A 10,695-nucleotide genomic window follows, 5' to 3' on the forward strand; every position below is an offset into this window, starting at 1 on the left:
AAAAAAAAAAAAAAGAGTTGGGGTCTTGCTTTAAGCCCAGGCAGGAATGCAGTGGCACAATCACCTGGGCTCTAGTGATTCTCTTGCCTCTCAGTCTTGCTAGTAGCTAGGACTACAGGTGCGTGCACCACACCCGGCTAGCATTTTAATTTTTCTGTAGATAAAGGGGTCTCACTTTGTTGCCCAAGCTGGTATGGAACTTCTGTTCTCAAATGATTCTCCAAGGCCAGGTGTGGTGGCTCACGCCTGTAATCCCAGCACTTTGCGAGGCCAAGGTGAGAAGACTGCCTGAGCCCACAGGTTCGAGACCAGCCTGGGCAACTTGGCGAGACCTCATCTCTCCGACTCAAAAAAAAAAAGATCCTCCGCCTCAAACTCCCCCAATGTACTGGGATTTACTGGTGTGAGACCCCAAGACAGGCAACATTTCACTTTTCTTTCTTTCCTTCTTTCCTTTCCCTTCCTTCCTTTCTTTTTTTAAGCTCAGGCTGGAGTGCAGTGACACGACCATGGTTCACCAGATCATGGTTCACTGCGATCTTGACCACCTGGGCTCAGGCAATCCTTGACCCTCCCGCCGACTCCTCTCAAAGTGCTGGATTACAGGCATGAGCACCATGTCTGACTAACTTCACTTTTTTTTTTTTTTGAGTTGGAGTCTCACTCTGTCACCCAGACTGGAGTGCAGCGGCCGCTCCCGGCCACCGCAGCCTCAACCTGCTGGGCTCCGGCGATCCTTCCGCCTCAGCCTTCCGAGTAGCCAGAATTACAGGCGTGCGCTACCACGCTCGGCTAATTTTTTGATTTATTGTAGAGATGAGGTCTCGCTGCCCCGGCGGGTCTCGAACCCGCGGGCTCAGGCAATCCACTCACCTCAGCCTCCCAAAGGCGCAGGATTACAGGTTGAGTCACCAAGCCTGACTCACTTCACTTTTTAACTATTGAAAACTTAGTATCCAAATTAAGCCACAAAGTGTTAAATACATACCAAATTTTTCAAGACCTAGTACAAAAATAAAGAATATGAAATATCTCAATAAAAATTGTTATAATGATATGTTGGAATGATGTGTTAATATATTGGGTTATGAAAGGACATAGCATGGAGTTAATGAAGCCAAAGAGCAGCCATCTTAACACTGCCTAGTTGTCATGTTTTCCTAGCCGTTCACTTTATCCTCTAATCGCTAGCCAAGGACAGAACTAGTTACACAGAGGTAGCTATTGGTAATTGTTTTACAACCCTTCCCCAGCTTGTTTTGTACCAATCAGCTTTTCTATTTCAACTATTTACCTCCACCCATGAGAACCAAGTTATCTTATTCAATCCTTTGTGACCTTCATGGTACAGAGAGTTCCCACCACTATGGCAGCAGTCATGTGACTGGCCTACCCTTCTGCCTGCCCTCCATCACCTGATGTAAGTATCCGTACTTACCTGTCCCCTCTGTGATGACATGGAGCAGACTTTCACTCAACCACCTCAACGACCTGTCTCCATCAAGGGAAATATTTAAAAGCATTCAATCTTGAGTACCCATTCTCCATTGCTTTGTTAAACTTTGGTGTGTGTCCTTGAGCTGTGGCTGTCATTCTTGGTTTTGGCTCCCTCCCCTACCTTAGGGAGGTGAATCCTCTCTCTGTCTCTCTGTCTCTCTATCTATCTATCTCTCTCTCTCTCTCTCTCTCTCTCTCTCTCTCTCTCTCTCTCTCTCTCTCTCTCTAATTTACTTTCTAACCATTGCTGTACTAAACTCTGGTGTGGCCACATGCTCTTTGAGCTATGTCCGCTGCCATGTTTTTCCTAAGCTTTGCCTCCCTCTCCTCCTACCTTGGAAAGGTGAATATCTCTCTCTCCTCTAATTTACTTACTAAATAAGTTATACTTTCCAGCCTAACTTTTGTGCAATTCTTTGCATTCTTCTTGCGGTGCCAGATCACACACACACCTCCAGCGGGCCTGATCTAACAGTCCTGCCTCAGCAAGGTCTTTAACCTAACATTAGATAAAATATATTAACATTAATTTAAACTTTCTTTTTACATTTTTAATGTGGCTATTAGAAAATTTTAAATTATATGCATCCTGCATTATATCTCTACTGAATAGTGTTGTTCTATAGTCTAAGTTACCTTACTTCTTGCCTATCACTGCCCCTGTGATAGAATAACGTTCACAAAATGAATTTTTTTTAAAAAAAAGAAATAAGGTCTCACTATCTTGCCCAGGCTGGTTTAGAAGTCCTGGACTCGAGCAATCCTCATGCCTCAGCTTCCTGAATAGCTGGGACCACAGACATGAGCCACCATGGCCAGCTATTTTTTTTATTTTTTTAGAGACAGGGTCTTGCTATGTTACCCAGACTGGTCTTGAACTCCTGGCCTCAACCAATTCTCCCACCTCACCCTCCCAAAGTAGACCACTGTGTGCCTGGCCTACAAAATGAAATTAGTAAGAAGGCCAATGTATACAAGTCTGCATTTCCTTGCCAACCATATAAAACATCAAATATTCCAAAAGATTTCAAATTTCCTTAGAAAATGCTATTTTTAGCATTGTTCTCTTTAATTTTGGAAATGCCTATCCAGAATCAAGTCATGGACTATAATCTAATGTATTCAGTCCATAAGGAAAAGCTGTCGAAATACTGAGCTATACTTGGTATGGTGAGACTTTGACCAAATGTCCACAAGCAGAATTAGTCAATCATTCTCTGGATTAAACAGGATCTAAAGCAAAGCAGCAGCTGGATAGCAATTTGAAGTGGTAGAGACACTAATTCAAGAGTTTTCCTTCTTCTCTTATGGAAAATGTTAATAGATAATCCACACAGACTAAAATCAAGCCAGGAATAATCTTTAGGATTTCAAAACCTGAATGTCATTTTTAATACAGGCATAATATGGTATAAACCAAAGCTTTTCATACTTTAACATGCATACAAATCACTTGGGAAATATAGTTAAAAATCCAGGTTTGACTCAGTAGGTCTCAATGGCCAAGACTTTGCATTTCTTTATGTTCCCACGTCTCATCAATTCTTCAGGTCTGTTGGCCAGGTTGCGTAGCATGGTTGTAAAAGTAGCAAATCTGATTAGGCTTGACCTCCTATTTCCTGTGTGACTGTGAGCTGGCTCTTCATCTGTCTGTCCCTCACTTTACCCATTACATGCTTTTCAGAGCACTGCAGAGATTACAATTTAATTAACTGTAGTAAAGTGTCTAAAGAATCCTTGGTACATGGCATAATTGTTACTTGGTTATTATCACACTATTTAAAATTACATCTTTGGGAAGCATGATCTGAAAGCTAACAGAAATTTGGCCCTCTGAAAAATCAAATGTGCTTTGCTCATGCTTAACATATTTTGGTAACTTATTTTTTATTTCTAACATTAAAATTTCCAAATTCTAAGCCAGGTGTAGTGGCTCACACTTGTAATCCCAGCACTTTGGGAGGCTAAGGCAAGAGGATTGCATGAGTCCAGGGGTTCAAGACCAGCCTGGCCAACTTGGTAAGACCTCGTCTCTACAATATATCAAAAAATTAGCCAGGTGTGGTGGCACACACCTGTGATTCCAGCTACTTGGAAGGCTGAGGCAGAAGGATCACCTGAGCCCAGCAGGTTGAGGCTGCAGTGGTCATAAGCATACCATTGCACTCCAGCCTGGGCGACAGAGTGAAACTCCAACTCAAAAAAAAAAAAAAAATTCTAATTCTAAAAAAAAAAAAAAAAAGCCTTAATTTTGATACCAAAATAGGTAGACTTAAATTTTTATTTTTGCCAGACTCAGTGCCTCAGCCTATAATCCCAGTACTTTGGGAGGTCAGGGAGAGTAGACTGCCTGAGCCCGCGGGTTGGAACCAGCACAGGCAACTTGGCAAGACCTCATCTCTACCAAAAAAAAAAAAATCAAAAATTAGCCAAGTATGGCTAAAAAAAAATTTTTTTTTAAAAATCAAAAACTAGTGCGTGCCTGTAGTTCTGGCTACTTAGAAGGCTGAGGCTGAAGGATCGCAGGAGCCCAGCAGGTCAACGCTGGGGTGACCATGAACATGCTACTGCACTCCAGCCTGGATGACAGAGTGAGACCACAACTCAAAAAAAAAAAACAAAACAAAAAAACCTTTATTTTTAACCAGGTATATGAAATTCTATGTCACTGAGGGAAGATATAGGTCTGCAATATTCAAATATTTAATAAAGTTGAAGCCATACCACAAAGATGTGAAAAAAAAGAAACCTCATTGTCAATAAGTGATATTTTGCGTCTAACTTAAAACTTGAATTTTTTTTAATTCCCAGTCAACACAACTTTCAAAAAGTTTATTCTTTCAAAATATATGTAAGTACCAGTCATTTCAGCAGGTATAAACACACAAAAAATTTTATTTTGATAAATAGGACTCACACAAAGTCCAGTTTATCACACATTAGGGGAAAACAGATCACTGAAATCTTTAACCTTCAGTACCCTCCTAAATAACTGAATCAAGATAAGTGTATCAGAATAGTCTGTTCTTGGTAAGACTGATAAGAAAATATTCCACCTACCTTATCTAATCTTGTGGTTAGTCTGCCCCTATAAAAGCGAACAGATACAGAACCCCAAATAGCTAAAAGCCTCTAGATAGCATAATAAAAATGTGGAACCATTCACTAATCTTTTCAACAAATGCTTCAGGTCCCCAAATTATAGCATTTATTCTTGTTACACAACCAGATTGTTGTTAAAGGTGGAATAAAAGAAGCACTCTCATACATTATTAGTGGAAGTATAAATTAGTACATTTCTAGAAAGATTTTTGGTAATATGTGTCAATAACTTAATTTTTCAGGCAACTATCACTTTAAAAAAAGTTCAATGCAAACAAAGGTTTGTATACTCGCTATTTATTTCAGTATTATTGACAATAGCAAAAATTTATTATATCATAAATAACCAGAATTAGGGTAACAGTTAAATAAGTTACTGAAGAATGTTATGGTACAACTATGAAATGTTTCCATAGACTTCTTAAGGACATACGAAATTGCTTACGATATAATGCTAAATGAAAAAAGCAAAACAAATACACAAAAGGAATGTGGAGTATGATCTTGACTGCATTTTTTAAAAATATATGCTACAATGCATAGAAAAAACAATTGGAAAGAAACATGCCTAAACTTTATTACTGGTTATCTCTGTAAGGTAGGATTATGTGTAACTTTTACTTTATTTACATTGATCTGGCTTATAAATTTTCTACTGTATATTGGTTTTCTAGTCATAAATTTTTATAATTATTAAATTTTAACTATCTTTTAAAAATAGCTTGAAAACACAAAATGTGTATCTGCCCTTTTTAAAAACTTGTATTTTTAAAATTACAACCATTAAAACTACCTTTATTTTTAGAAGAATTGGGCTTATTTTATAAATGTCTCATTTTTTTCTAGTGTAAAGATTCCTTAAGACAGAGAAAACAAAAATGTCTTTGATTCTCTTGGTTAGTTTTAAATCACAACTTGATAAAAGTTAACAGTATCTCATATACTACTTTTAGAACTTCGCAAAGCTTTAAGAGTCCAGCTGTCATAACATGAATGTGGAATGTTTTCCCTGCATGTTACTTAAAAACACATCCTCTCATTTAATATAAACTAAAATATTGATGAAATAATATTTTTTTAAAGCAACCTAATATACTTCAAAAAAAAGAAACTTCTTAAAACTTGTCTCCCTAAAATAGTGTACCATAGTATAAAGTTCTGGAGCCTGGGAATGAGAAGGGATTCTAATCCTGGACCTAACAATCACTTTATTACTTTTGAGAAATCATTACCTCTTTGACCATCAATTTCCTTATTGAAAATGAGTTTGTTATAGGTGACATCTCAGGTGCCTTTAAGTTCATATTAGACAATGAAAGGAAAAAAGTGTCTACTTGTGACTCAATAAAAATTGTTGTCTTTTTTTAAAGAGTTGATCAATTTTAATGCTTTCATTATAGACAAGATTATTCAAAGAAAACATTGCTTTCATTATAGACAAGATTATTCAAAGAAAACATTGCTAAGTGGATTAACTCTCTCCCCCAAAGGACATTATAAGAGGCCTATTATTTTTACTTCCTTTAAATTATCATCTGTAGATACTTATGCCACATTTCAGTTTAACATCACATATTCAAACAGAATATGATCTTTAAATGGAACCTGACAATTTATTTCCCTGGATAATTTGAAGACTACAGTAACATTTGATTGATTGAACTTTATTTAGTAAGAATTCTTAGCAAAACTCCCTCCCAGGCACACCCACGTGGTGCTTCTTTATTTCTGGTGAACTACAAATCTCTGAAACTCAAAGAAAATTCCAATCTAAAAGTACAGCACAACAGTGCTTCCAATTATTTATGCTGCAAAGAATATATTTCTAAACTATACAAGAGAATATCACTATCTATTCATAACAGAATGGGCATTTTAATAAAAAAAAAATACAGGAAGGACATCACAGAAATAAGGAATAGCCCTTTCCAAAAGATTGTTGGTAAACATGAAATATATTTTATATATAAAAGATTTTTCTTATTTTTATCATTTCACCAAAGGTCTAATCTATGACACTTCACAAACAAGCTTTTAAGAATCACTCATTTGTTCACTTAAATATTTATTGAGCATCTACTCTGCTACACAAGAGGAGATAAAGATAAATAATCAAGTAACAAGGACATCAAAGGATCATAAGTGCTATACAGAAAATTAAAGCCAGCAGATCAACATAGAGAAAGGTTCCTCTACTTTGGGTCATCAGGGCTCCTTTACAATTGGTTCTCTCTCTACCAGGAGAGAACCCAGTGACAAAGAGCCAGGTGGGGGAAGGGCATTCCTGACAGAACAGTCCTGAAAAACCCCACAACTAAAAGATCAGTGTGAAAAAAAGGAAGGGAGGAAAAACAGTATGTGGCTACAGCAAGGAGCAAATCTTAAACTTTGTGAGCCTAAGAAGTTTTGTTTGTTTGTCACCCAGGCTGGAGTGCAGTGGCACAATAACAGTTCCCCACAGACTCCAAGCTCAGGAGATCATGCAATTCTCTCACCTCAGGCTCCCAAAGTGCTGGGATTATAGGTGTGACTCACTGTGCCCAGCCAATTTTTAAATTTTCTATAGAGACAGGGTGTCACTTTATTGCCCAGGCTGGTACTGAACTCCTTCAAGCAATCCTCCCATCTTAGCTGCCCAAAATGCTGGGATTACAGGCATGAGCCACCACACCCAGTCTAAGGAGATTTGATTTTGATATTAGCTGTCAGGAAGCCACTGTAATTCAGTTTTAAACAGAGGAATGACATGATCTCATTTTGTTTTAAAAGATCACTAAGGCTGTAGTGTGCAGAAGGAAAGCAGACAGAAAAAATTAGAAATCTGTTACAGTAATCCAGATAACAGATAATAGTAGTTTGACCATGAAGATAGTGGACAGAGAGAGAAGTTAGACAGATCCCAGAGACATTTGGGAGGTAGACTGGCAGGACTTGCTAGTAGACTAGAAATAGTGTACTAAGGAGAAGAAAAAAATCAAGAGTCACCTCTAGACTTCTTTTTTTTTTTTGAGTTGGAGTCTCACTCGGTCGCCCAGACTGGAGTGCAGTGGCAGCTCCCGGCCACCGCAGCCTCAACCTGTTGGGCTCCAGCGATCCTTCCGCCTCAGCCTTCCAAGTAGCCGGAATTACAGGCATGCGCTACCATGCCCGGCTGATTTTTTTTTTTTTTATTTATTGTAGAGATGAGGTCTCCCTGCCTAGGCGGGTCTCGAACCCGCGGGCTCAGGCAATACACTCACCTCAGCCTCCCAAAGGCGCAGGATTACAGGCTGAGCCACCGAGTCCGGCTTCCTCTAGACTTCCTGAGAACTGTGTGAATGTTGCTGCTGTTTACTAAGATAAATGGAGAAGACAGGAGACACTTCGAAGACTAGAGATCTGGAAAAGCTCAGGGATGGAGACAGAGACTTGGGAAACAGATTTTTTTCTAGTCTTTATTACTCCATAGTGCCTACTGTTTTCTATTGATAGACTAAATATAAATGGCTAGCATTTTACTCATCTGGACAATACCCTAGGAGAGGAATAATTCTACCTTAGCATCTGCTAGCAGCTATAGGTATGTATAAACAGAATAACAAGTTAAACTTAACGAGTGCTTAATATGTGCCAGACACAGTGCTATACAACTTTCAAGTACTGTCCCATTTGAATGTAAACAGCAATATCAGGAAATATTTTATGATCAACATTTTGCATATGAAGAAAGTGAAGTTCAAAGAGGTTAAATAACTTGCCCAAAGTCACACTTTATAGAAGAAAAATCCAAATTCTGGTGACCTGACCCCAGAACCAGTACTAATTACCACTATGCAATACAATGTCACTGAAGTTAACTCAGAGCAAATTCTGATATAAGTCTGAATTTATAAATATGCAAATTTCACATATTATTATTTCACCCATAAGACGTAGTGATCCAGCCACAGCCTTCTGATTACTTGGAACACAGCATGAAATATTTCCAGAAATTGCTTCTTTTATTTTCATATATGCATGTTCATTCATAGCTAAATTTGAGCAGTCTTTCAGGGTGGTGGTTCATGCCTCTAGTCCCAGCTACTCAGGAAGCTGGGACCAGAGAATCACTTGCGCCCAGTACATATAGTATATTATGATAGTCCTTGCACTCCAGCCTGGGCAAAATAGCAAGACCCCATCTCTTTAAATATATATGTATGCATATTTTTTATATAACATGTATGTATGACTTTATACTATATTCATATATAGAATTTAAAAAGAAAAAGTAAAATAAAAAAATAAATCTTCGCAGTCAAAGAATCTGCTATTTATCTTTAATTTAACCAACACTCCTGATTGTTACCAAAAATAATTTCTTAAACCTCATTATTAAAATTTCAATTACAAATTTGATTTCCATAAAAAATCACAAGAGCAGTTTGTTTTTGTTTTCTGAGTCAGCATCTCACTCTGTCACCCAGGCTTGAGTGCAGTGACATGATCACAGCTCAGCAGCCTTGACCACCTGGGCTCAGACAATCCTTCCACCTCAGCCTCCAGAGTAGCTGGGACTACAAGTACGTGCATCATACCCAGCTAATTATTTTATTTTATTTTTTGCTTTGTAGACACACTGTCTTGCTATGTTATCCAGGCTGGTCTCATACTCCTGGACTCAAGCAATCCTCCCACCTCAGCCTCCCAAAGAGCTGGGATTACAGAGGTGAGCCACCATGCCCAGCAAGAGTGGTTTTTGACTAATAAAAAACTTTTTTAGCCATTGTGCAAGAACTTAGGGGCACACAATGAGTAACAAATTTACTATAAACCTAAATAAATCCCCCATCCCAGTCATTCATCTTATGTGAATCTAATTTAGACTTCAGCTGGGCATGGTGGCAATTGCCTATAGTCTCAGCTACTTGGGAAGCTGAGGCAGGAGGATCACTTGAGCCTAGAGGTTCCAAGAAGTAGAGTACCATGATGACACCTGTGAATAGCCCCTGCATTCCAGTCTTGGCAACATAGTGAGACGCCCCCACCTCAAAAAAAAAAAACAAAAAAAAAAACGTAGACTTCAGTAAAATTATAAATTATTTGCTATCAAGATCTTTCAAGACTCAGCAATTAAGACCACAAATGTTCACAGAAGGTTCCACTGTAAAAATGTCTACAGTCCTTAAGTATATCCTTTGTCTAACTCCTAGCACTTACCATTTTCCATATAAGGGTAAAAATAAGTGTGGTCTCAGCTGGGCACAGTGGCTCACCCCCGTAATCCCAGCACTTTGGAAAGCTGAGGCAAGAGTACTGCTTGACTCCAGGAGTTTGAGATGAGCCTGGGCAACATAGTGAGACCTTGTTTCTACTAAATAAGTAAATAAGGTCCCAAACTGAGTATGTATTTTATCTGAAAAATTTCCTTAAAAAAATCACTTCTACCTGATTGTTTTCTAAGTGGTAGAAATGATACCTAAACAGTTTCCATTTATTCAATATTTTTGTTTTCTTTACTAAAGGGATGAACTTGAAGAGGCAGCATGGGAGTAGATTTCTCACTCTTAGGTTTCAACAAAAATGTAACAGCCTCAGACTGTACACGAAGGCAGAGAGTAATTGCATCCAAATGTAATCTTCAAGCATTGTAAGAAGGCAGTTACTTTTGCATGCCAAACAGACTTTTTAAGTAGCGGTAAGCAGTAAACTTAAGATGCCATAAAAATGGTTTTTTTGTTGTTGTTGTTTTTTGGGTTTTTTTGAGTTGGAGTCTCACTCCGTCACCCAAACTGGAGTGCAGTGGCCGCTCCCGGCCACCGCAGCCTCGACCCGCTGGGCTCCAACAATCCTTCTGCCTCAGCCTTCCAAGTAGCTGGAACTATAAGCATGCGCTATCATGCCTGGCTAATTTTTGATTTATTGTAAAGATAAGGTCTCGCCAAGTTGCCCAGGCGGGTCTTGAACCCGCAGGCTCAGGCAATCCACTCAACTCGGTCTCCCAAAGCGCTGGGATTACAGGTTGAGCCACCGAGCCCAGCCCATAAAAATGTTTAAACCTTAAATCATATCTTCAAAAACATAAAACCCTCAGTATTCCATAGAAAAAGAATGTACATATTTAAACTGAACTTTGAA

This window comes from Carlito syrichta, unplaced genomic scaffold, assembly GCF_000164805.1.
Source record: "Carlito syrichta isolate Samal-C Ts95f unplaced genomic scaffold, Tarsius_syrichta-2.0.1 Scaffold311707, whole genome shotgun sequence".
Taxonomy (NCBI): domain Eukaryota; kingdom Metazoa; phylum Chordata; class Mammalia; order Primates; family Tarsiidae; genus Carlito; species Carlito syrichta.